This window comes from Nilaparvata lugens, chromosome X, assembly GCF_014356525.2.
Source record: "Nilaparvata lugens isolate BPH chromosome X, ASM1435652v1, whole genome shotgun sequence".
NCBI lineage: Eukaryota > Metazoa > Arthropoda > Insecta > Hemiptera > Delphacidae > Nilaparvata > Nilaparvata lugens.
The window spans coordinates 103,861,921-103,869,664 of NC_052518.1; positions in this window are offsets into that span (position 1 = coordinate 103,861,921).

Consider the following 7,744-nt stretch of genomic DNA (forward strand, 5'->3'; position numbering starts at 1 on the left):
GAAATTAGAGTTTCTTCATTCTTTTTCAATATGCGCTATATAAAATGTCAGTACATCAAGTTAAAATCACAAATAATACTAATTATATTGAAAGGCTCAAACTCAAGAAATTTCTAGAACCGAAACTTTGAATGAACCCAAAGAACTCAGACAATTTCAACATAACTATTAACATATCATGATTACGACATAACATTACTATAAAATATATATTTTCATTCAAAAATTGAGCACACCTCTCAATCTTCAACAATACATTTGAACTTATTAATGCTAAGTAAATCTTTAACTTATCTTAAACCTAACACTTTATCTATTTATGTATAGTCTAATTGCCTGATTCCACCACCACAAATTCCTCAGGGAATCAAAACTCAATTTATTAAGACAACAAACAGCTGACGATGTGTGAGCACACGCGAAAGCATGCTCCTGTGAAATGATAATTTTTATTAAAATAAAGCTGATTTTTGACAACATTTCAAGTCTTCTCAATTATGTGGGAAATATGTGGAAAGTTCCAAAACATCAATATTCATGTTACAACAGACAGTATTTCATTGAATAGTAAAACATCTGTTTGGACGTATTCATAGGTATTTAAAATCTATTTGAAGTGTCATTTAGTATGTTGTATAAGTACCTCTGTTGTCTGACTGTTATTGTATAGTGAGGGGAGCAATGGAAGGGATGAACTAGCACAAGCAAACTACAAGAATGAGTATAAACTTCAGTACTTGTAATTTAGCAACATCTATCATTCAAAACGACAATAAATTGTGGTTGTGCTCAAGTAGTGTCGTGTCCTGATCCAAAAGCTACTAGTGTCGTCGAGAGCACCTTGATACAGTAAGAACGAGAACAATAGAATAAGGACAAATATTCTTGTGTCTGTATTAATGAATGTTCCACCGACTGCTAGAAAAAATATGCTTTGTAAGGTAAGGAAGTGGGGAAGAACAATCAATTGAATAAAATTGTGATTTGTGAAAAATTGTGACTAAAATGAGCAACATTGAAAAAGAATGTACCCATATTTTCAATATGGAAATATACCCATAGAATATGAGTATATTCCATATACCCATGAAAGTATATATGAGTATAATTAAAAATTCTCAATGGTTCTATTGAAGTGAACGTTTTTCTCAAGAATTTCATGTCTTCACGAAATGTCATCCATCTTTGGAAGTTCAAAATTGAATTTTGAAGAATATACCATATTTCTAATGAGTATAATATGGAAGCATTATATCAATTGGAAACCTTGTGTTAATTTGATTTCAATTAGCAACAACAAGGGACCACGATGAGATAAAATGATTGATTGTGTTAACAATGAGTAATATGAATGAATAATTTTAAATTTTCTCTTGTGCTTGTTGGAAAAACGTAAAAAATGTTGACTTAAATATTTCTTGTGTTTCAAAAATTTTAAAAAAATTTCATTTTTCAATATTTTGAAACGCTAATGATTTTGAAGATCAAAATCAAATTTATTCTATTCACAAGTTTCCACCATAAAAATTTTGATGTGAGTGAGTAACATAGAAAAAATATTGAGTTTCCAATGAGTATAATATAGAAGGATTATCAATGGGAAACCATGTGTTAATGTGATTTCAAGAGAGAAAATTTTTCAAATACCATGGTCATTTGTGATAACAATGATTAATGTAGAAGGATAATTTTTAATTCAAAGTTTCCTCTCATTGAACAAACATAAAATTTTGACTTTCATTTCTTGTAATTGAAACATTAAAAAAAATTTTTTTTTTTTAATTTTTCATAATGCTTATGATTTTCAAGAAGCGAAAAATAATTATCCTATAAACAATTTCTTGGAACCTTGGACAGGTAGAACCTAGGATACTAGAGTTTAGTAGATTACCGTGGGTGGCTAGTCTAGTAAAGGTAAAAGGCAACCCTTCTAACCCAGTTAACACGGACAGTCAGCAGAATACACCTCAATTCAAAAAAAAAATAAAATATTTTTTCAAAATGCTTAAGACTTTATAGTAGTGAAATGAAATGTATTCCATTCGCAAGTTTCTATTTAGAAAGAAGCAAAGGGTGATATGCTTCTTCCCCTATATTTTATGAAATTGCCAAAATGAAAAAAGTGAGTAGATGTAGGAAGAGAGAAACACACACATTCATCTCTGTTACCAGCATTGTGTTCATCAATGATCTGCCTTATCAACTATTGATGGTGGGCTCTACGGAATATTTTTTGGAGACTGAATTAGTTGAATGTTACATCAACATTACATAGATGAGTTAGTTATATTCAGATGAAAATAGAGATTATATAAGTGAAAATGTGATTTTACAATTTCATAAACTCATTTTTTTATACTGTTCCTACCATGATTTTGTAACTGGTAACAGTTGTTAACTTGCTGTTTCCCATCCTGAGGAACCACAACCTGCGCCCACAACAGTGCCAAGAAAAAACTTTAGGTGTAAACAAAAAAAGTGGAACACCACAAACAACATGGAAATGTAAGCAATTCATAGCCCCTAAAAGCAGACTTTTGGGGAAATAAGGATATGCCTCCTAGCATTGTAGAGCTGCAAACACCATTTCAATTTTTTCGTATTTTGTGATAGATGAATTTCTTGATGAAATTGTATTGGAGACTACAAAATATAGTGTGCAGAAAGTAAAGATGCCAACCATCCGTTCCATGTAACTGTTTCAATGCTGAAAAAATACATTGGAATTTTCATTATGATGTCAGTTCTGAAACTGAATAATATTATAGATTATTGGAACAGTAATTTGGTGAATACTTTGATTTCCAATACAATGTCTGTGGATGAGTTCGAGAATATTGGAAGGTTTCTTCATTTCAATGATCAATCCTAGTGCAAATCAAGGAATCATCCAGAACATGGCAGGCTTTTCAAAGTTAGGCCTGTCATAGATCATCTGTGCAAGAGATTTCAATCTGTTACATTGGGAGCCAATCTTTCTGTAGATGAACAAGTATGTGCTACGAGAGTGCTTCACTACATGAAGCAATACGATCCCATGAAGCCCCATAAATGGGGCTACAAGCTTTTTGTATTTAGCGGTATTTCAGGCTTTGATTATAGTTTCAAAATCTATTGTGGACAGGTGAATTAACATGAAGCAATACAACGCCATGAAGCCTCATAAATGAGGCTACAAGCTGTTGGTACTTACTTTTACTTTTTCGTGTCCGGTCTTTCAAATTTTTCCAGCCCAGAAGTGGGCCAGGTCCTCCGCAACTGCATTCCCTCTCCAGAGGTCGTCATTCGTGCAGTGAACAGGGCACAGTGGGCACTGTGTGAGGTGGTCGATGTCCTGTGCCTCTCCGCAGTCACAGTAGATATCGTCCTCTGCTAAGTAGCCCCACCTCGCTAGGTTGGTCTTCACAGGGGCCACGCCAGTTCTTATCCTATTTAGCGCCCTCCAGGATTTCCATGGCAGACTGGTTCCAGTGGTCTCAGGATCCCGGAGTGGGTACCAGTCTGGAGGTTCTGGCTGTGTGAACCTCATGAAACTTCTCCTGGATTTGAGTCGGCTGCGCGATGGCTCCAGCTGACCGTGCATCACGTGCCTCTCATCGAAGGTCTGTTTGAACCTCTCCAAGTATTCGTGGTTGGCTCTTCTGATCTTGGGAGTGTTCATTCCTGCAGCCCTGTAGAGTTTGTCGATGGGAGTTGGTTTCATGCAGCCGGTTGCAATGCGACACGTCTCGTTAAGGGATGTATCAACCTTCTTTGTGTGGGCTGACCGACACCAGACGGGGCAGGCGTATTCCCCAACAGAGAAGCAGAGAGCCTTTCCTGATGTCAGGAGCACGCTGGGATTTGCTCCCCATTGGCTGCTGCATAGCTTCCTGATGATGTTGTTCCTGGAGTTGACTTTTGATGATGTATTCTGACAGTGCTGTTTGTATGTCAAAGTTCGGTCCAGGGTCACGCCAAGATATTTTGGTGAGTCGGTGTGTTCCAGGCCTTGCCCTCCCAGGTAACGTTCAGTCTTCTCCTAGCCTCCCTGGATCTTAGGTGGAAGGCGCATACCTGTGTTTTCCCTGGGTTTGGTTTGAGGTGACTCTCCTTGTAGTAGGTTGATATTTCCTCCAATGCATGAGTCAGTCTTTGTTCCACTCCTTCAAAAGAACGATCTCTGACCAATATAGCCAGATCATCGGCGTACAGGAAGTGGAGAGCATTGGGTGTGATGGGCTGGTCATTTGTGTAGACATTGAAGAGCAGCGGTGCCAAAACGCTCCCTTGGGGTAGACCGTTCTTCTGGATTCTCCAACGACTCTTTTTTCCATTCAAGCAGACATAGAATCGTCGGTTCTGAAGGAGGGTACGGATGGTACTTGTGAGGTGCTTGTCTCCCGTCATCTTGTAAACCCTGGAGAGCAAAAGATTATGGTTGACCGTGTCATATGCTGCTGTTAGGTCTATTAGAGCCATGCCTGTGACGACACCTTCCTCAAACCCATTCTCAATTTGCTCAGTGAGGTTCAATATCTGGCTTGTACAAGATTTACCTGGCCGGAATCCTGCCTGCTGTGGGATGAGCCTCCCCTCAAAGAACCGCACGACGCGCTGAAAAATCACACGCTCATAGAGCTTGAAAAGATGGCACAGAAGTGAAATTGGCCGGTAGCTGGAGTCAGAGTCTGCAGGTTTACCTGGTTTCAGAAGTGCGATGACCTTTGCTTTCCTCCAGGCTTTGGGGAGGGACAGCGATGACAGGCAGCTATTAAAAAGGTTTAGGAGCCAATTTTTAGCCCCAGTTCCAAATTGTTTGATTTGTTCGGTGCAGATGTCATCCTCTCCTGCAGCCTTCCCATTCTTCAGTTGGGTTATTGCTCTCTCCAGCTCGTCCATTTGGATGGGTTCCTCCAGTAACTTGGGGTCTGGCTGTTCTTGTTGCTCCATTTTGAACTTCTTTGCTCGGCCCTCTGTCTTTCCATTCAGGAGCAGCCGGTGTGCAACTTGGTTTGCTGTTACCTTACCAGAGTGTGGAGTTGTTCCTTTGTCGCCACTGAGTCTTTTCAGCAGGTTCCATGCAATCTTGCTGCTATGTGTCATGTCCATGCCTTCGAGGGTCTCAATCCACTTGGCTTGTCTGGCTTCACTTGTCATCCACATGATTTCTTCTCCAAGTGCAATGGTGTCATCGTTGAATGGGTCCTCCTCATAGCGTTGCTGGTATTCAGTAAGCTGTTGGTATTGAGCGGTATTTCAGGCTTTGCTTATAATTTCGAAATCCATTGTGGACAGGTTAATTGACATGAAGCAATACAACACCATGGAGCCTCATAAATAAGGCTACAAGCTGTTGGTATTGAGCGGTATTCCAGACTTTGCTTATAATTTCGAAATCCATTGTGGACAGGTGAATTAACATGAAGCAATACGACAACATGAAGCCTCATAAATGAGGCTACAAGCTGTTGGTATTGAGCGGTATTTCAGGCTTTGCTTATAATTTCGAAATCTATTTTGGACAGGAGAATTAACATGAAGCAATACAACACCATGGAGCCACATAAATAAGGCAACAAGCTGATGGTATTGAGCGGTATTTCAGGCTTTGCTTATAATTTTGAAATCTATTGTGAACAGGTGAATTAACATGAAGCAATACAACACCATGGGGCCTCATGAATGAGGCTACAGCTGCTGGTATTGAGTAGTATTTCAGGCTTTGCTTATAATTTCGAAATCTATTGTGGACAGGTGAATTGACATGAAAAAATACAACACCATGGAGCCTCATAAATAAGGCTACAAGCTGTTCTGTTTGTATTGAGCGGTATTTCAGGCTTTGCTTATAATTTCGAAATCTATTGTGGACAGGTGAATTAATATGAAGCAATACAACACCATGAAGCCTCATGAATGAGGCTACAGGCTGTTTGTATTGAGCGGTATTTCAGGCTTTGCTTATAATTTCGAAATCTATTGTGGACAGATGAATTAATATGAAGCAATACAACATCATGAAACCTCATGAATGAGTTACAAGCTGTTCGTATTGATCGGTACTTCAAGCTTTGCTTATAATTTCGAAATCTATTGTGGACAGGTGAATCAACATGAAGCAATACAACACCATGGAGCCTTATAAATGAGGCTACAAGCTATTGGTATCGAGTAGTATTTCAGGCTTTGCTTATAATTCCGAAATCCATTGTGGACAGGTGAATTAATATGGAGCAATACCACACCATGAAGCCTCATAAATAAGGCTACAAGCTGTTGGTATTGAGCGGTATTTCAGGCTTTGCTTATGATTTCGAAATCTATTGTGGACAGGTGGAATAATATGAAGCAATACAACACCATGGAGCCTCATAAATAAGGCTACAAGCTGTTGGTATTGAGCGGTATTTCAGGCTCTGCTCATAATTTTGGAATCTATTGTGGAAAGGTGAATTAATATGAAGCAATACAACACCATGGAGCCTCATAAATGAGGCTACAGGCTGTTCTGTTTGAATTAAGCGGTATTTCAGTCTTCGCTTATAATTTCGAAATCGATTGTGGACAGGTGTATTAATATGAATGAGGCTACAAGCTGATTGTATTGAGCGGTATTTCAGGCTTTGCTTATGATTTCAAAATCTATTGTGGACAGGTGAATTAATATGGAGCAATACAACACCATGGAGCCTCATAAATGAGGCTACAGGATGTTCTGTTTGTATTGAACGGTATTCCAGGCTTTGCTTATAATTTCGAAATCTATCGTGGACAGGTGAATAAACATAAAGCAATACAACACCATGGAGCCTCGTAAATGAGGCTATAAGCTGTTCCTATTGAGCGGTTTTCCAGGCTTTGCCTATAATTTCGAAATCTATTGTGGACATGTGAAATAATATGATGCAATACAACACCATGAAGCCTCATGGATGAGGCTACAAGCTGTTGGTATTGAGCGGTATCTCAGGCTTTGCTTATAATTTCGAAATCTATTGTGGACAGGTGAATTAACATGAAGCAATACAACACCATGAAGCCTCATGAATGAGGCTACAAGCTGTTTGTATTGAGCGGTATTTCAGGCTTTGCTTATAATTCCGAAATCTATTGTGGACAGGTGAATTAATATGAAGCAATACAACACCATGGAGCCTCATAAATAAGGCCACAAGCTTTTCGTATTGAGCGGTATTACAGGCTTTCTTATAATTTCGAAATCCATTGTGGACAGGTGAATTAATATGAAGCAATACAACACCATGGAGCCTCATTAATGAGGCTACAGGATGTTCTGTTTGTATTGAACGGTATTCCAGGCTTTGCTTATAATTTCGAAATCTATCGTGGACAGGTGAATAAACATAAAGCAATACAACACCATGGAGCCTCGTAAATGAGGCTATAAGCTGTTCCTATTGAGCGGTTTTCCAGGCTTTGCCTATAATTTCGAAATCTATTGTGGACATGTGAAATAATATGATGCAATACAACACCATGAAGCCTCATGGATGAGGCTACAAGCTGTTGGTATTGAGCGGTATCTCAGGCTTTGCTTATAATTTCGAAATCTATTGTGGACAGGTGAATTAACATAAAGCAATACAACACCATGAAGCCTCATGAATGAGGCTACAAGCTGTTTGTATTGAGCGGTATTTCAGGCTTTGCTTATAATTCCGAAATCTATTGTGGACAGGTGAATTAATATGAAGCAATACAACACCATGGAGCCTCATAAATGAGGCTACAAGCTTTTCGT